This window comes from Oncorhynchus masou, unplaced genomic scaffold, assembly GCF_036934945.1.
Source record: "Oncorhynchus masou masou isolate Uvic2021 unplaced genomic scaffold, UVic_Omas_1.1 unplaced_scaffold_690, whole genome shotgun sequence".
Taxonomy (NCBI): Eukaryota; Metazoa; Chordata; class Actinopteri; order Salmoniformes; family Salmonidae; genus Oncorhynchus; species Oncorhynchus masou.
The window spans coordinates 185,635-206,663 of NW_027013354.1; the positions used below are offsets into that span (position 1 = coordinate 185,635).

Consider the following 21,029-nt stretch of genomic DNA (forward strand, 5'->3'; position numbering starts at 1 on the left):
TATTTACCACCCAGTGTAGAGGACTAGTGGTTTGTATTTACCACCAGTGTAGAGGAATAGTGGTTTGTATTGACCACCAGTGTAGAGGACTAGTGGTTTGTATTGACCACCCAGTGTAGAGGACTAGTGGTTTGTATTGACCACCCAGTGTAGAGGACTAGTGGTTTGTATTTACCACCCAGTGGAGAGGACTAGTGGTTTGTATTTACCACCCAGTGTAGAGGACTAGTGGTCTGTATTTACCACCCAGTGTAGAGGACTAGTGGTTTGTATTGACCACCCAGTGTAGAGGACTAGTGGTTTGCATTGACCACCAGTGTAGAGGACTAGAATGGTTTGTATTGACCACACCAGTAGTATGTGGACACCTGTGGTTTGTATTTCCACCCAGTGTAGAGGACTAGTGGTTTGTATTGACCACCCAGTGTAGAGTGACTAGTGGCTTATATTGACCACCAGTAGAGGACTAGTGGTTTGTATTGACCACCCAGTGTAGAGGACTAGTGGGTTGCTTTACCACCCAGTGTAGGGACTAGTGGTCTGTATTTTATGAGAAATTAATTCTGGTTCAGTGCTGACCCACTGAGGTCACATTGACACGCATCACAAATAGGTCTACCGTTACACCCAGTATGTGGACACCTGTCAAGCCTGTGTTCTCACCTCAGAGGAGGCTAGTGTCCTCTAACTGTGTGTGTGTGTGTGTGTTCACACCTCTAGAGGATAAGGCTGGTCTCCTGTTGAAAGCCTGCTCTCTCACACATGGACAGGCCAGGTCTCCTGGTACGTGAAAACAACGTACATTCAACACTGCTTCACACACACCCATCAACTCTAATACTACTCCACATCTACCACAACCCCCCCCTCTAACTGAAACACCCCTCCTCTAACTGAACCCCCCCCCCTCTAACTGAACCCCCCTCCCCTAACTGAACCCCCCTCCTCTAACTGAACCCCCCCTCCTCTAACTGAACCCCCCTCCTCTAACTGAACCCCCCCCCCATCCTCTAACTGAACCCCCCCCTCTAACTGAAACCCCCCTCCTCTAACTGAAAACCCCCCCCTCTAACTGAACCCCCCCCCTCCTCTAACTGAATAAACCCCCCCTCCTCTAACTGAACCCCCCCTCCTCTATCTGAACCCCCCTCCTCTAACTGAACCCCTTTGATCTAACTGAACCCCCCCCTCCTCTAACTGAACCCCCTTTCCTCTAACTGAACCCCCCTCCTCTAACTGAACCCCCAGTTTCCTCTAACTGAACCCCCCACCCCTCCTCTAACTGAAAAACAGTTCCATCCCTCTGCCATTTCCTGCACTCTAGGAGGTTAAACGATAACAGAAGTCAAACGATTCAACTAAAATAACAGTGGCACAACCAGGTGGCACCTCACGTGTGGTTAGGAGAAGATACGTACGTATTTTACAGGATACTCACGGTGTAGATATGTGGGTAACAATTTAAGCTTCTGCTTTTTTGGGTCGTACATCTTCAAGAACAGCGTTGACGTCGTCTGAAAACACAGTTTGAGGACGATCATTAAAACAAGGACAATCCATTTTCACTTGGACCATAGTCGTGTGGAAAAACAGTTCCATCTCTTTCTTGTGATTTCATCTAGAAAAGAAAAGTATAAAATGGCTTTAACTTAGTGGTCATTTGATCATGGGTAACCTGGGAATAAAGGAATAGTTTGAATTCTCACGGTCTTTGATCATTGGGTTACAGTCACGGTCTTTGATCATTGGGTTACAGTCACGGTCTTTGATCATTGGGTAACAGTCACGGTCTTTGATCATTGGGTTACAGTCACGGTCTTTGATCATTGGGTAACAGTCTGAACTCACGGTCTTTGATCATTGGGTAACAGTCTGAACTCACGGTCTTTGATCATTGGGTAACAGTCTGAACTCACGGTCTTTGATCATTGGGTAAACACGGCCTTTGATCATTGGGTAACAGTCTGAACTCACGGTCTTTGATCATTGGGTAACAGTCACGGTCTTTGATCATTGGGTAACAGTCTGAACTCACGGTCTTTGATCATTGGGTAACAGTCTGAACTCCGGTCTTGATCATTGGGTAACAGTCTGAACTCCGGTCTTTGTCGAACTTGGGTAACAGTCTGAACTCCCGGTCTTTGTCGAACTTGGGTAACAGTCTGAACTCCCGGTCTTTGTCGAACTTGGGTAACAGTCTGAACTCCCGGTCTTGGTCGAACTTGGGTAACAGTCTGAACTCCCGGTCTTTGTCGAACTTGGGTAACAGTCTGAACTCCCGGTCTTTGTCGAACTTGGGTAACAGTCTGAACTCACGGTCTTTGTAACAGTCTGAACTCCCGGTCTTGGTCGAACTTGGGTAACAGTCTGAACTCACGGTCTTGGTCGAACTTGGGTAACAGTCTGAACTCACGGTCTTGGTCGAACTTGGGTAACAGTCTGAACTCACGGTCTTTGTCGAACTTGGGTAACAGTCTGAACTCCGCTGGCAGCCATCTCAGGATCCACCGTCTCCAAAAATATAGTCCAGGGATTCTTGGGTAACAGCTCAAGTCTATCATCTGGGTAACAGTCTGAACTCACGGAACACGAACACAGGGTTACACACACACACACACACAGAGGGATTCTCGTTGTCGCTCAAGTCTATCATCTGGGGAGAACACACACACAGGGTTACACACACACACAGGGTTACACACACACACACACACAGAGGGTTACACACACACACACACACACAGGGTTACACACACACACACACACACACACACACACACACACAGGGTTACACACACACACACACACACACAGGGTTACACACACACACAGGGTTACACACACACACACACACACACACACACACACAGGGTTACACACACACACACACACAGGGTTACACACACACAGGGTTACACACACACACACACACACACACACACACAGGGTTACACACACACACACACACACACACACACACAGGGTTACACACACACACACAGGGTTACACACACACACACAGGGTTACACACACACACACACAGGGTTACACACACACACACACACACACACACACACACACAGGGTTACACACACACACACACACACACACACAGGGTTACACACACACACACAGGCACACACACACACACACACACACACACACACACACAGGGTTACACACACACACACACACACAGGGTTACACACACACACACACAGGGTTACACACACACACACACATGGTTACACACACACACACACACACACACACACACCAGTCCCTCTACTGTCTTCCAAGAGACGACAGGACAGTTCCCAGGTCAACCTGGTGGTTGTGTTACTCACAGACTTGCTGCAGTCTGCCTCGTAGTCCAGCATGGCAGGTCTCTTGGTGCCGTTGCTCCGGGCCTGCATGGGCCACAGCCTCATCTGGTCCTGTGGGAATCCCTGTCGCACATCAATACACACTGTCAGACTGGGTCTACACACTGGCATGGTTCCTCTCCAGGGTTCTTACTTCAACGTCCTCCGGGAGAAGTAGAACCGAGGTGGAACAGCAGGTTAAAGGTTAACGGAGGAGAGGACAGCAACACACACAGAGAGATACAGAGACAGGAACAGAGAGAGACAAGACAGGAACAGAGAGAGACAGAGAGGAGAGAGACAAGACAGGAACAGAGAGAGACAAGACAGGAACAGAGAGAGAGACAAGACAGGAACAGAGAGAGAGACAAGACAGGAACAGAGAGAGAGACAAGACAGGAACAGAGAGAGAGACAAGACAGGAACAGAGAGAGACAGAGACAGGAACAGAGAGAGACAGAGACAGGAACAGAGAGAGACAGAGACAGGAACAGAGAGAGACAGACAGGAACAGAGAGAGACAGACAGGAACAGAGAGAGAGACAGACAGGAACAGAGAGAGACAAGACAGGAACAGAGAGAGACAGAGACAGGAACAGAGAGAGAGAGGAGACAGGAGTCTCACCATGGTCTGGGAGAGATTCTGGACAAACTCCTGCAGCGTGGAGCTCTTCAGGACCTTGAACACAGTGTACTTCACCTTCTCCTCATCATACATGTCATTACCCTGGTGACCACAGAACTGGTCCTCTGTCACAATCTGGGAGGGAGAGAGAGAGGGCGAGGAGAGCGGAGGAGAGAGGGAGGAGGAGAAGAAGGAGAGGAGAAGGAGAGGAGAGAGGGCGAGGAGAGCGGAGGAGAGAGAGAGAGGAGGAGAGAGAGAGGGCAAGGAGAGAGGAGGAGAGGGAGGAGGAAGAGAGAGTGCGAGGAGAGAGGGAGGAGGAAGAGAGGGCGATGGGGGAGACAGAGGGAGGGGGAAGAGACATGGGGAGAGAGACAAGTGATTCATAACACCAACATTCTCCAAAAGCTGTTCTGTTATCTGGACCTGTGACGGGGGGCTCCAAGCCTTACCTGGACCTGCATGTAGAGATGGGCCTCCTGCCGCTCCTTCCTCTTCTGAGCCTCAACTCTCTTCTCCTCCTGAAGCCTCTCCACCAGCTGCTGGGGGATGTCCACGTCGTTTACAGCCAGCAGCACCTCACCTGGGGGGAGAACACAGGGTTACCTAACAATACCTCACCTGGAGGGAGACGGGTAAACACAGGGTTACCTAACAATACCTCACCTGGGGGGAGACGGGTAAACACAGGGTTACCTAACAATACCTCACCTGGGGGGGGGACGGGTAAACACAGGGTTACCTAACAATAGCTCACCTGGGGGGAGAACACAGGGTTACCTAACAATACCTCACTGGGGGGAGAACACAGGGTTACCTAACAATACCTCACCTGGGGGGAGAACACAGGGGGGGGAGACGGGTAAACACAGGGTTACCTAACAATACCTCACCTGGGGGAGAACACAGGGTTACCTAACAATACCTCACCTGGGGGGTGGTAAACACAGGGTTACCTAACAATACCTCACCTGGGGGGAGAACACAGGGTTACCTAACAATACCTCACCTGGGGGAATACCTCACCTGGGGGGAGGGTTACCTAACAATACCTCACTGGGGGAGAGGGTTACCTAACAATACCTCACCTGGGGGGAGAACACAGGGTTACCTAACAATACCTCACCTGGGGTGGGAACACAGGGTTACCTAACAATACCTCACCTGGGGGGAGACGGGTAAACACAGGGTTACCTAACAATACCTCACCCTGGGGGGAGACGGGTAAACGCAGGGTTACCTAACAATACCTCACCTGGGGGGACAACACAGGGTTACCTAAAAATACCTCACCTGGGGGGAGAACACAGGGTTACCTAACAATACCTCACCTGGGGGGAGAACACAGGGTTACCTAACAATACCTCACCTGGGGGGGAGAACACAGGGTTACCTAACAATACCTCACCTGGGGGGAGAACACAGGGTTACCTAACAATACCTCACCTGGGGGGAGACGGGTAAACACAGGGTTACCTAACAATACCTCACCTGGGGGGAGACGGGTAAACACAGGGTTATCTAATCATGTGCTACAAAAGGTAGTATAAGGGTTCATAGCATTGGCTTAGTGAGTGAGGCTTCATAGAGCAAAAGGCACCACAAGGTGTCTTACTGAGTGGTAGACCACCACCACAAGGTGACTTACTGAGTGGTAGACCACCACCACAAGGTGTCTACCTCACTTACTGAGTGGTAGACCACCACCTAACAAGGTACCTCTTACTGAGTGGTAGACCACCACCACAAGGTGACTTACTGAGTGGTAGACCACCACCACAAGGTGACTTACTGAGTGGTAGACCACCACCACAAGGTGACAAGTGGTAGACCACCACAAGGTGACTTACTGAGTGGTAGACCACCACCACAAGGTGACTTACTGAGTGGTAGACCACCACCACAAGGTGACAATACCTCACCTGAGTGGTAGACCACCACCACAAGGTGACTTACTGAGTGGTAGACCACCACCACAAGGTGACTTACTGAGTGGTAGACCACCACAACTTACTGAGTGGTAGACCACCACCACAAGGTGACTTACTGAGTGGTAGACCACCACCACAAGGTGACTTACTAGACCACCACCACAAGGTGGTAGACCACCACCACAAGGTGACTTACTGAGTGGTAGACCACCACCACAAGGTGACTTACTGAGTGGTAGACCACCACCACAAGGTGACTTACTGAGTGGTAGACCACCACCACAAGGTAGACCACCACCACAAGGTTACTGAGTGGTAGACCACCACCACAAGGTGACTTACTGAGTGGTAGACCACCACCACAAGGTGACTTACTGAGTGGTAGACCACCACCACAAGGTGACTTACTGAGTGGTAGACCACCACCACAAGGTGACTTACTGAGTGGTAGACCACCACCACAACTCACTGAGTGGTAGACCACCACCACAAGGTGACTTACTGAGTGGTAGACCACCACCACAAGGTGACTTACTGAGTGGTAGACCACCACCACAAGGTGACTTACTGAGTGGTAGACCGCCACCACAAGGTGACTTACTGAGTGGTAGACCACCACCACAAGGTGACTTACTGAGTGGTACCACCACCACAAGGTGAGTACTGAGTGGTAGACCACCACCACAAGGTGACTTACAGACCACCACCACAAGGTGACTTACTGAGTGGTAGACCACCACCACAAGGTGACTTACTGAGTGGTAGACCACCACCACAAGGTGACTTACTGAGTGGTAGACCACCACCACAAGGTGACTTACTGAGTGGTAGACCACCACCACAAGGTGACTTACTGAGTGGTAGACCACCACCACAAGGTGACTTACTGAGTGGTAGACCACCACCACAAGGTGACTTACTGAGTGGTAGACCACCACCACAAGGTGACTTACTGAGTGGTAGACCACCACCACAAGGTGACTTACTGAGTGGTAGACCACCACCACAAGGTGACCACCACCACCACAAGGTGTCTTACTGAGTGGTAGACCACCACCACAAGGTGACTTACTGAGTGGTAGACCACCACCACAAGGTGACTTACTGAGTGGTAGACCACCACCACAAGGTGACTTACTGAGTGGTAGACCACCACCACAAGGTGAGTGGTAGACCACCACCACAAGACTTACTGAGTGTAGACCACCACCACAAGGTGACTAACTGAGTGGTAGACCACCACAAGGTGACTTACTGAGTGGTAGACCACCACCACAAGGTGACTTACTGAGTGGTAGACCACCACCACAAGGTGACTTACTGAGTGGTAGACCACCACCACAAGGTGACTAACTGAGTGGTAGACCACCACCACAAGGTGACTTACTGAGTGGTAGACCACCACCACAAGGTGACTTACTGAGTGGTAGACCACCACCACAAGGTGACTTACTGAGTGGTAGACCGCCACCACAAGGTGACTTACTGAGTGGTAGACCACCACCACAAGGTGACTTACTGAGTGGTAGACCACCACCACAAGGTGACTTACTGAGTGGTAGACCACCACCACAAGGTGACTTACTGAGTGGTAGACCACCACCACAAGGTGACTTACTGAGTGGTAGACCACCACCACAAGGTGACTTACTGAGTGGTAGAGTGGTAGACCACCACCACAAGGTGACTTACTGAGTTTGGACGCGGACGTTGGTGCAGTGACGTACTGACAGGTCGTCGTCATGGCCACCGTAGTTGTGTTCAATGGCTTCCTCCTTGGTGCACCGTGACACCACGTCATCATCAAACTTACACCACTGGCGAGGAAGGAGAGAGACAGAGAGAACAGATGTACCTTATTAAGAAAACAGTTTATGTACCGTCATTGTATCATCTCTTTATGACATCATCTCTCGGGACACGTGAGCAGAGTGTTGGCTGCATATTATGACATCATCGCTCAGGACACGTGAGCAGAGTGTTGGCCATATACATCTCTCAGGACACGTGACTTCATCTCGGGACTGAGCAGAGTGTTGGCTGCATATTATGACATCATCTCCAGGACAAGTGAGCAGAGTGTTGGCTGCATATTATGACATCATCTCTCAGGACACGTGAGCAGAGTGACTTGGCTGCATATTATGACATCATCTCTCAGGACAGGTGAGCAGAGTGTTACATATTATGACATCATCTCTCAGGACACAGCAGAGTGTTACTGCATATTATGACATCATCTTCCCCTGACTTACTGAGTGTTACATAACATGATAAAAACACCTTTCAGGTTGACAAAAACAACAGTAGTTCTTAAGCCCCATTTAATGATCCAATATACTACTGCTAACTGATCGGTGGGTTGGGGGACTCACGATGGGCTCCTTGACGCTGACTTTTCCGTCTCCTTTGGGGTTGAGGTAGACGACATAGTGTCCTCCTGGTTGTCTCCACTGTGGACCAGCACGGCATGCAGGATGTAGTTGGCCGGGTCCTTAGAGTCAGTCTTCTGGAGAAACTCATCCAGGGGAAGCTGCTCCGGAAACTCAAACCTGGGAGGGGGAGTAGAGACAGAGAGGAGGGGGAGGAGAGACAGAGAGAGGAGGGGAGGAGACACAGAGACACACAGAGAGGAGGGGGAGGAGAGACAGAGAGGGTAGGGAGGGACAACCACAGAGAGGAGGGGACTTACAGAGTGGAGGACACCAGACAGAGGGAGGGGGAGGGGAGAGACAGAGAGAGGAGGGTAGACCAGACAGAGAGAGTGAGAGGGGACCAGAGACAGGTGACACAGAGAGGGTAGGGAGGAGGGCCACAGAGGTGACACAGAGAGGAGGGGGGGCGAGACAGAGAAGGTGACGAGACAGAGAGGTAGGGGCCAGACAGAGAGGAGGGCGACGAGACTGAGAGGAGACCAGACAGAGGAGGGGCGGCGAGACAGAGAGTTTGGGGAGGGCGAGACAGAGAGGAGGGGGGGCGAGACAGAGGAGGGGGCGAGACAGAGTACTGACAGGGGGCGAGACACCGAGGGGGTGAGACAGAGAGGAGGGGGGCCTTGAGGAGGGGGCGGCGAGACAGAGAGAGGCGATCATCGAGACAGAGAGGAGGGGCGGCGAGACAGAGAGGAGGGGCGGCGAGACAGAGAGGAGACAGAGGGGGCGAGACAGAGAGGAGGGGGCAGAGACAGAGAGGAGGGGGGCGAGACAGAGAGGAGGGCAGCGAGACAGAGAGGAGGGGGAGACGAGACAGATTAAGGAGGGGGCGAGATAGAGGGGGCGAGACAGAGGGGGGGCGAGACAGAGAGGAGGGGGCGAGACAGAGAGGAGGGGCGAGACAGAGAGGAGAGCGGCGACAGTGAGGAGTGGGGGCTGACAGAGAGACATCAGGGGGGCGAGACAGTGAGGAGTGAGGCGAGACAGACAGGAGGCTCAGAGACAGAGAGCAGAGGTTGGCGAGACAGAGAGGAGGGGCGAGACTCAGGAGACAGCGAGACAGAGAGAGTTGGCTGCGAGACAGAGAGGATCTCTCGGGAGACAGAGAGGAGGAGGGTTGGCGAGACAGAGAGGACAGGGGCTCGAGACAGAGGGAGGGGGCGGACGAGAGCAGAGAGAGTTGGGGCGAGACAGAGAGGATCTCTCAGGACAGAGAGGAGGGGGCTGCATACAGAGAGGATCAACAGAGAGGTGTTAATAACAGAGAGAAAACAGGCAGCGTTAGACAGGAAAACAGGGGGGCGAGACAGAGAGGAGGGGGCGCGAGACAGAGAGGGAGACAGAGGAGGGGAGACAGAGAGAGAGGAGAGGGGGCGAGACAGAGACTTTTCCGGCGAGACAGAGGGGAGAGGGGGTAGACAGAGAGGAGGGGGCTCAGAGAGGGGAGGGCGAGACAGAGTGGACGAGACAGGGGGCAGACAGAGAGGAGGGGGGCGGACAGAGAGGAGGGCGAGACAGAGAACTCAGACAGAGGGGAGACTGGGGCGAGACAGAGACCTGGGGGGCGAGACAGAGGAGGCGGGGCAGAGGAGGAGAGAGAGGGGGCGAGACAGAGAGGAGGGGGGCAGAGAGGAGACAGACAGAGAGGGGGGGAGAGAGACAGAGAGAGGGGGGGCGAGACAGAGAGGGGGCGGCGAGACAGAGAGGAGGGGCGAGACAGAGAGGAGGGCGAGGAGGGGGCGAGACAGAGAGGAGGGGGCGAGACAGAGAGGAGGGGGGGCGAGACAGAGAGAGGAGACAGGGGGGCGAGACAGAGAGGAGGGGGGGGCGAGACAGAGAGGAGGGGGCGAGACAGGGCGAGACAGAGGGGGCGAGACAGAGGAGGGGCGGCGAGACAGAGGAGGGGGGCGAGACAGACAGAGGGCGAGACAGAGAGGAGAGACAGGGCGGCGAGACAGACAGAGAGAGGGGGCGAGACAGAGAGCAGAGAGGGGGCGAGACAGAGAGGAGCGAGACAGGGGGGCGAGACAGAGGGCGAGACAGGGGGCGAGACAGAGAGGAGGGGGCGAGACAGAGAGGAGGGGGCGAGACGAGACAGGAGGAGGGGGCGAGACAGAGAGGAGGGGGGCGAGACAGAGAGGGCGAGACAGGGGGCGAGACAGAGAGGGGGGGCGAGACAGAGAGGAGGAGGGCGAGACAGAGAGGAGGGGGCGAGACAGAGAGGAGGGGGCGAGACAGGGGGCGAGACAGGCGAGGAGGGGGCGAGACAGAGAGGAGGGGGGCGAGACAGAGAGGAGGGGGCGAGACAGAGAGGAGGGGGGGCGAGACAGAGAGGGGGGGCGAGACAGACAGAGGAGGGGGCGAGACAGAGGCGAGGGGGGCGAGACAGAGAGGAGGGGGCGAGACAGAGAGGAGGGGGCGAGACAGAGAGGGGGCGAGACAGAGAGGGGGGGCAGAGACAGAGAGGGGGGCGAGACAGAGAGGAGGGGGCGAGACAGAGAGGGGGGCGAGACAGAGAGGAAAAGGTATTTTTGTGATTAATATTATGGTGTCCATGTTCCTCCTGTGTTGAAGCTTCTCTATGAGCTTCTATCAGTGTAGATGAAGGAGGGAGAAAGGTTAAAGAATGATCTTTAAGCCTTGAGACATGGATTGTGTATGTGTTGCCATTCAGAGGGTGAATGGGCAAGACAACATATTTAAGTGCCTTTGAACAGGGGTAGGGTAGTAGATGCCAGGCGCACCGTTTTGTGTCAAGAACTGCAACACTGCTGGGTTTTCACACTCAACAGTTTCCCCGTGTGTATCAAGAATGGTCCCCCACCTAAAGGACATCCAGCCAACTGGACACAACTGTGGAAAGCTTTGGAGTCAACATGGGCCAGCATCCCTGTGGGGCTTTCAGACACCTTGTAGAGTCAACATGGGCGAGACAGCATCCCTGTGGAACAGCTTTCAACACCTTGTAGAGTCAACATGGGCCAGCATCCCTGTGGAGGGGCTTTCAACACCTTGTAGAGTCAACATGGGCCAGCATCCCTGTGGAACGAGACAGAACACCTTGTAGAGTCAACATGGGCCAGCATTGTGGAGCAGCTTTCAACACTTGTAGAGTCAACATGGGCCAGCATCCCTGTGGATCGAGACTTTCAACACCTTGTAGAGTCAACATGGGGCCAGCATCAGAGGAGGGCGTGGAACCCTTTCAACACCTTGTAGAGTCAACATGGGCCAGCATCCCTGTGGAACACTTTCAACACCTTGTAGAGTCAACATGGGCCAGCATCCCTGAGGAACGCTTTCAACACCTTGTAGAGTCAACATGGGCCAGCATCCCTGTGGGGCGAGACTTTCAACACCTTGTAGAGTCAACATGGGCCAGCATCCCTGTGGAGGGGGCTTTCAACACCTTGTAGAGTCAACATGGGGCCAGCATCCCTGTGGAACACTTTCAACACCTTGTAGAGTCAACATGGGGCCAGCATCCCTGTGGAACACTTTCAACACCTAGTAGAGACATGGGCCAGCATCCCTGTGGAACGCTTTCAACACCTTGTAGAGTCAGACATGGGCCAGCATCCCTGTGGAACACTTTCAACACCTTGTAGAGTCAACATGGGCCAGCATCCCTGTGGAACACTTTCAACACCTTGTAGAGTCAACATGGGCCAGCATCCCTGTGGAGACACTTTCAACACCTTGTAGAGTCAACAGGGGGCCAGCATCCCTGTGGAACGCTTTCAACACAGAGGAGAGTCAGACATGGGCCAGCACCCTTGTCAACACCTTGTAGAGTGGGCGAGACAGCATCCATGGGCGAGACACCTTGTAGAGTCAACATGGGCGAGACAGCATCCCTGTGGAACGCTTTCCAACACCTTGTAGAACATGGGCCAGCATCCCTGTGGAACACTTTCAACACCTTTGTAGAGTCAACATGGGCCAGCATCCCTGTGGAACGCTTTCAACACCTTGTAGAGTCAACATGGGTCAGCATCCCTGACAGGGCAAACAGAGCTTTCCACACCTTAGGAAGAGTCAACATGGGCCAGCATCCCTGTGGAACCCTTTGAGACACCTTGTAGGTGTCGCGAGACAGAGGATGGAGGGCGAGACAGAACTTGATGTTTTGGGTCTGAGGGAGCGACATGACACCAGAGCAGATGGGATCCCAGCTCCTGGAACACTTTCAACACCCTAAGTACTGAGTCATCACATGGGCCAGCATCCAGTAGATTATACAGGACCAGAGGCCCCCAGGCTGAATCAGACCCCAGGTCTGTAGACCCCCCATGGGCCTGAATCTAGCATCCCAGGGAATCAGAGGACCCCCCTTGAATCAGACAGAGAGTATGTGAGATCATACAGGAGGACCAGTCAACATCCCAGGTGGAACACTAGACAGAGACCTTGTAGAGTACAGGACCAGAGACCCCCAGGCATCAGAGAGGTCTGAATCTACACCCCCTTTCAACAGACCTTGTAGAGTACAGGACATGGACCCCCAGCTGAATCCAGAGAGTATGTGTAGAGACAGAGAGGTCCCCCAGGTTTGAACACCAGAGAGTATGTGTCAACATACAGGGCCAGAGACATCCCAGGTGGGGGACCCCCAGGTTTCAGACAGACCTTGTGAATCAACATGGGCCAGCATCCCAGGTGTGGAACAGAGACCCCCCTTGAATCAGACACCTTGTAGAGTACAGAGACATGGGCCAGTCTGAATCTAGACAGAGGAGTATGGGTAGCTTTCAGGACACCTTGTAGAGTCAACAGAGGGCGAGACAGGGGGGGAGACAGGCCAGCATCCCAGGTGGAATCTAGACAGAGAGTATGTGTAGAGTCAACATGGGCCAGAGACATCCCTGAATCTAGAGGGGGCCCCAGGTCTGAATCTCAAGAGTATGTGTAGATTATCAGGACATGGGAGGGGGCCAGACAGCATCCCAGGTCTGAATCTAGACCCCCAGGTTGAATCTAGACAGAGAGTTGTGTAGATTAACATGGGCCAGAGACCCCCAGGTCTGAATCTAGACAGACACCTTGTAGATCAACAGGACCAGGAGGGGGCGAACCCAGTCTGAATCCAGAGAGTGTGTGTAGATTTACAGGACCAGAGACCCCAGGTCTGAATCTAGACAGAGAGAGTCAACATGGGCCAGCATCCCAGGTCTGAATCAACACCTTGTAGAGTCAACATGGGCCAGCATCCCCAGAGAGAATCCAGGTCTTTCAACAGAGAGCATGTGTAGATTATACAGGACAGAGAGGTCTGTCAACATGACCAGAGACCCCCAGGCATCCCTGAATCTAGACATAGAGTATGTGTAGACCCCAGAGACCCCTTGGTCACCTAGACAGAGAGTCAGTCAACATGGGCCAGACATCCCAGGTGGAATCACTTTCAACACCTTGTAGATTAACATGGGCCAGCACCAGTGGAACCCCCAACACCTTGAATCTAGAGGTCTGTCTAGACATACAGGCCAGATCCTGTAGACATCCCAGGTCTGAACTAGACCCACCTTGTAGGTCATGAATCTAGATCAGAGTGGATGAATTTAACACATAGAGTCAACATGGGCCAGATCCCTGTGGAGAATCTAGACCCCCAGGTCTGAATTTCAGACAGAGAGTATGTGTAGATTATACAGGACCAGAGAGAGGTCTGAATCTAGACCCCCAGGTCTGAATCTAGGGCAAATGGGGATGCACCCCCACTCAATATCAGAGGAAGGTGAATCTTAGACAGAGAGTATGTCAGTTTCCCAGGGAATCTTCGTGTTTAGACAGGTATGTGTGATTATCAGGTGTGTGGTGTGTGTGACAGTGGCGTTTATGTGTAGATTATACATCAGAGATGTTTTGGTCGAATCTGAGGGTCGTACAGAGAGTACCTCATCAGCCAGAGACAGGTGCAGTATGGAATCTAGACAGAGAGTAGGAACTTCAGGACCAGAGACCCCCAGGTCTGAATCTTAGACCCCAGGCCTGAATCTAGACTGAAATCACATTATGACCAGGCTGAATCTAGACTGAGTATGGGGCCAGATTATCATCCAGGTCTGAATCCTTCCTCCAGTAGATTATACAGGACCAGAGTCCCCAGGGCCTGAATCTAGATCCAGAGAGTATCTGAATCTAGACCCCCAGGCCTGAGACCCCCAGGCCTGAATCTAGACCCCCAGGTCTGAATCTAGACCCCCCAGGTCTGAATCTAGACAGAGAGTATGTGTAGATTATACAGGACCAGAGACCCCCCAGGTCTGAATCTAGACAGAGAGTATGTGTAGATTATACAGGACCAGAGACCCCCAGGTCTGAATCTAGACCCCCAGGTCTGAATCTAGACCCCCCAGGCCTGAATCTAGACCCCCCAGGCCTGAATCTAGACCCCCCAGGTCTGAATCTAGACCCCCCAGGTCTGAATCTAGACAGAGAGTATGTGTAGATTATACAGGACCAGAGACCCCCAGGTCTGAATCTAGACAGAGAGTATGTGTAGATTATACAGGGACCAGAGACCCCCAGGTCTGAATCTAGACCCCCAGGTCTGAATCTAGACAGAGAGTATGTGTAGATTATACAGGACCAGAGACCCCCCAGGTCTGAATCTAGACAGAGAGTATGTGTAGATTATACAGGACCAGAGTCATAAAGCATCTTAACCATACATAAGGCCTTTATAAAGCCTGAATAAGGCCTCACCTGTAGCCATATAAAGCATCTTAACCATACCTAAGGCCTTTATAAAGCCTGAATAAGGCCTCACCTGTAGTCATATAAAGCATCATAACCATACATAAGGCCTTTATAAAGCCTGAATAAGGCCTCACCTGTAGTCATATAAAGCATCATAACCATACATAAGGCCTTTATAAAGCTTAAATAAGGCCTCACCTGTAGTCATATAAAGCATCTTAACCATACATAAGGCCTTCATAAAGCCTGAATAAGGCCTCACCTGAGAGGCCGTGTTCTCCTGCGTCGTATTTGTTGTCTCCGTCAAGCTGAGGGGGGGCGACATAGTCCTTAAAGGACTCAAAGACTGGAGAGAGAGAACAAACAGTTAACCCCACACACACACACACACAGTCCTTAAAGGACTCAAAGACTAGAGAGAGAACACACACACACACACACACTGAGGTTAGAGTGTCTGCCCTGAGTTCTAAAGGTTGGGAGTTCCATCCCCGTGCGAGTCATACCAAAGACAGTGGAAATGTGATTTGAAGCACTCAGCATTAAGGACACAGGGAGTACAGGCCTTCTGCATGTGGAACTCAGATAAACCCTAGAACAGATGCATATCAACCTGCAAGGTGGCTAACATGCCTGATAAAGTGAATAAACGAGGTGTAAATCATTAATTGCATTAATAAATTAATAAATAAATATATATAGCAATTTGTTTATATAGTCAAGGATCTGTTTTGTTTAATTCTAATTCCTAGCAGGCTAGTCTTCTCTGTGTGTCCACTATTCATACCCCGCCGGCCCGATCTCCCCACCCCGCCGGCCCCGGTCTCCCCACCCCGCCGGCCCGGTCTCCCCACCCAGGTCTCCCCACCCCGCCGGCCCGGTCTCCCCGGTCTCCCCACCCCGCCGGCCCGGTCTCCCCACCCAGGTCTCCCCACCCCGGTCTCCCCCACCCCCCGGCCCGGTCTCCCCGGCCCGGTCTCCCCACCCCGCCGGCCCGGTCTCCCCGGCCCGGTCTCCCCACCCCGCCGGCCCGGTCTCCCCACCCAGGTCTCCCCAGTCTCCCCACCCCGCCGGCCCGGTCTCCCGGCCCGGTCTCCCCACCCCCCGGCCCGGTCTCCCCACCCCGCCGGCCCGGTCTCCCCGGCCCGGTCTCCCACCCCCGGTCTCCCCACCCCGCCGGCCCGGTTTCATCTTTTCCCAGATAGGAAATTCATTGAGCAAGTACTTGGTTTGCACATCAGCGGCTAACCTAAACTGAGGTCACATGTTCCATTATCAGCTTCTATTGGCCAGTCAGCCACTGATGATATTTTATATAATTTTAATGTTACATTTATTATGTTACTAGTTGTTTTTGCTTATAGTAGCCAGAGCAATGCTGCCTCACTAGTGGTCATGAGCTGAATGAATGGACAGCAAGGAGATTGTCGGAAAAACACTATAATTGTGGAATTGCATGTAATTGGTTAAAAGGAAACTTGATCATTTGTCTACACCACCAAGATGGGGGCCTCCAAACGTCTCTAAGATCCAGGCGCGCCGACAGGACGACTGCGCCCATCACATAAAGCCCACCACAGAAACCCCCTGTATAAGGACGGAGACTGGAGCGATATGACTCAAAGCAGAAACCCCCCCCTGTATAAGGACGGAGACTGGAGCGATATGACTCAAAGCAGAAACCCCCCCCTGTATAAGGACGGAGACTGGAGCGATATGACTCAAAGCAGAACCCCCTGTATAAGGACAAGACCGATATGACTCAAAGCCCCCCTGTATAAGGACGGAGACTGGAGCGATATGACTCAAAGCAGAAAGCCCCCCTGTATAAGGACGGAGACTGGAGCGATATGACTCAAAGCAGAACCCCCTGTATAAGGACGGAGACTGGAGCGATATGACTCAAGCAGAACCCCCTGTATAAGGACGAAGACTGGAGCGATATGACTCAAAGCAGAAACCCCCCTGTATAAGGACGGAGACTGGAGCGATATGACTCAAAGCAGAAACCCCCCTGTATAAGGACGGAGACTGGAGCGATATGACTCAAAGCAGAAACCCCCCTGTATAAGGACGGAGACTGGAGCGATATGACTCAAAGCAGAACCCCCTGTATAAGGACGGAGACTGGAGCGATATGACTCACCCCCCTGTACAGGACGGAAACTGGAGCGATATGACTCAAACCAGAAACCCCCTGTATAAGGACGGAGACTGGAGCGATATGACTCAGCAGCAGACACCCCCTGTATAAGGACGGAGACTGGAGCGATATGGGACTCCCTGTGGAAAAGCAGAACCCCCCTGTATAGGGACGGAGACTGGAGCGATATGACTCAAAGCAGAAACCCCCTGTATAAGGACGGAGACTGGAGCGATATGACTCCAAAGCAGAACCCCCCTGTATAAGGACGGAGACTGGAGCGATATGACTCAAAGCAGAAACCCCCTGTATAAGGACGGAGACTGGAGCGATATGACTCAAAGCAGAGCCCCCCCTGTATAAGGACAGAGACTGGAGCGATATGACTCAAGCAGAACCCCCTGTATAAGGTCGGAGACTGGAGCGATATGACTCAAAGCAGAACCCCCCTGTATAAGGACGGAGACTGAGCGATATGACTCAAAGCAGAACCCCCTGTAGAGTCAACATGGGACGGAGACTGGGCGATATGACTCAAAGCAGAAACCCCCCTGTATAAGGACAGAGACTGCGATATGACTCAAAGCAGAAACCCCCCTGTATAGGGACGGAGACTGGACCTATGACTCAGCAGAAAACCCCCCTGTATAAGGACGGAGACTGGGCCAGCGATATGACTCAAAGCAGAACCCCCTGTATAAGGACGGAGACTGGAGCGATATGACTCAAAGCAGAAACCCCCCTGTATAAGGACGGAGACTGGAGCGATATGACTCAAAGCGAAACCCCCTGTATAGGACGGAGACTGGAGCGACATGACTCAAAGCAGAACCCCCCTGTATAAGGACGGAGACTGGAGCGATATGACTCAACACTGCAGAACCCCCCTGTATAAGGACGCTTTCAACAGACTGGAGCGATAGGACAAAGACTGGGCCAGAGCCTGTGACTCAAAGAGACAAACCCCCTGTATAAGGACGAGACTGGAGCGATATGACTCAAAGCAGAACCCCCCTGTAGAGTAAGGGCCAGACTGGAGCGATATGACTCAAAAGCAGAAACCCCCCTGTGGAGGACGGAGACTGGAGCGATATGACTCAAAGCAGAAACCCCCCTGTATAAGGACGGAGACTGGCCGATATGACTCAAGCAGAACCCCCTGTATAGGACGGAGACTGGGGCGATATGACTCAAAGCAGAAACCCCCCTGTATAAGGACGGAGACTGGAGATATCTTTCGACTTTTACACTCACACAGTGTACACCCCCAGAGAAGGAAAGAGGGTTGACTCACACACTTTCCTGGGAGGGATACTGAGGAGACTGGATAGACAGGGATTAAGACTGACTCACAGTTACACTGGATATAGGACTGGAGAGAGAGAGGAGAGACACAGTTACACTGGATATAGGACTAGAGAGAGACACCAGTTACACTGGATATAGGACTAGAGAGAGAGACACAGTTACACTGGATATAGGACTGGAGAGAGACAGTTACACACAGTTACACTGGATATAGGACTGAAGAGAGACAAGACAGGCAGTTACACTGGATATAGGACTGGAGAGAGACAACACACAGTTACACTGGATATAGGACTGAAGAGAGACAACACACAGTTACACTGGATATAGGACTAGAGAGAGACAACAGGACACAGTTACACTGGATATAGGACTGAGAGAAAGACAACACACAGTTACACTGGATATAGGACTAGAGAGAGACAACACACAGTTACACTGGATATAGGACTAGAGAGAGACAACACACAGTTACACTGGATATAGGACTAGAGAGAGACAACACACAGTTACACTGGATAGAGGACTAGAAAGACAACACACAGTTACACTGGATATAGGACTGGAGAGAGAGAGACAACACACAGTTACACTGGATATAGGACAAAGAGAGAGAGACAACACACAGTTACACTGGATATAGGACTAGACTAGAGAGAGAACACACAGTTACACTGGATATAGGACTAGAGAGAGAGAGAGTTACACACAGTGGATATGGACTAGAGACTAGAGAGAGAGAGACACAGTTACACTGGATAGGATAGGAGAGAGAGAGAGAGTGGCTAGACAGTTACACTGGATATAGGACATTAGATTACAGAGATAAGTTTACACTGGATATAGGACTAGAGAGACAGAGAGAGAGACAGTTACACTGGATATAGGACTAGAGAGAGAGACACAGTTACACTGGATATAGGACTGGAGAGAGAGACACAGTTACACTGGATATAGGACTAGACTCCGGAGAGAGAGAGAGACCAGACAGTTACACTGGATATAGGACTAGAGAGAGAGACACAGTTACACTGGATATAGGACTGAGAGAGAGAGACACAGTTACACTGGATATGAGGACTAGAGAGAGAGGACCTCTCCCACAGTTACACTGGATATGGGAGATTTAGGACTAGAGAGACAGTTACACTGGAGCCATAGGACTAGAGAGGAGAGAGACAGTTACACTGGATAGAGGACTAGAGAGAGAGAGATTAGAAGACACAGTTACACTGGATATAGGACTAGAGAGAGACAGTTACACTGGATATAGACAGAGCTGGAGAGAGACAGTTACACTGGATATAGGACTAGAGAGAGCGAGGAGACAAAGAAACTGGACATAGGATATAGACTGGAGAGAGAGACAGTTACACTGGATATGGGACTAGAGAGAGATCACAAAAACAGACAGTTACACTGGAGACTGGAGGACTAGAGAGAGACAGGTTACACTGGATATAGGACTGGCAGAGGAGAGGAGACAGTTACACTGGATATAGGACTTTCCTCTGAGACTGGAGCGAGAGAGAGACACAAAGACAGTTACACTGGATATAGGACGGAGAGAGAGACGAGTTACACTGGATATAGGACGGAGACTGGAGACAGAAGACTGAGAACAGTTAATGACTGGCTGAGCAGGACTGGAAGAGAGCGAGAGCAGGTTACAAAGACTGGAGATATAGAGACTGGAGAGGAGACAAGTTACAAGACTGGAGCGGAGCAAGGTTACAAAGACAGGAGGAAGGAGCAGAGATGGAGCGAGATTAAAGACAGGAGCCCAGCGAGATTAGACGGAGACTGCAGAGCGAGGTGACAAAGGCTGGAGCGCAGAGCGAGGTTACAACTGGAGCGCAGAGCGAGATTAAAGACTGAGCGCAGAGCGAGGTTACAAAGAGCTGGAGAGCCAGAGCGAGGTCAAAGACTGGAGCGCAGAGCGATTTTGTTACAAAGACTGGAGCGCAGAGGAGGTTACAAAGACTGGAGCGCAGAGCGAGGTTAAAGACTGGAGCGCAGAGCGAGGTTAAGACTGGAGCGCAGAGCGAGATTACAAAGACTGGAGCGCAGAGATGGAGCAGAAATTAAAGACTGGAGCGCAGAGCGAGGTTACAAAGACTGGAGCGCAGAGCGAGGTTAAGGACAAGCGAGACTGGAGCGCAGAGCGAGACTACAAAGACTGGAGCGCAGATAAGGTTAAAGACTGGAGCGCAGAGCGAGGTAAAGACTGGAGCGCAGAGCAAAGACTGGAGCGCAGAGCGAGGTTAAGACTGGAGCGCAGAGACTGGAGCGCAGAGCGAGATTATCCAAGACTGGGCTGCAGAGTTCGAGGTTACAAAGCTGGACGGAGCGCAGAGCGATGGTTAAAGACTGGAGCGCAGAGCAAAGGTTACAAAACTGGAGCGCAGAGCGAGATTAAAGACTGGAGCGAGAGGAGCGATAGGTTAAAGACTGGAGCGCAGAGCGAGGTTAAGACTGGAGCGCAGCGCGAGGTTACAAAGGACGGGACTGGAGGATGATGTCAA

General features: G+C 52.1%; 1 pseudogene; it reads right to left on the reverse strand.

The window, feature by feature from the left end:
- The window catches only part of LOC135536974 (ubiquitin carboxyl-terminal hydrolase 7-like), a 90,707-nt pseudogene that overhangs the window by 33,067 nt on the left and 36,611 nt on the right, over positions 1-21,029 (reverse strand).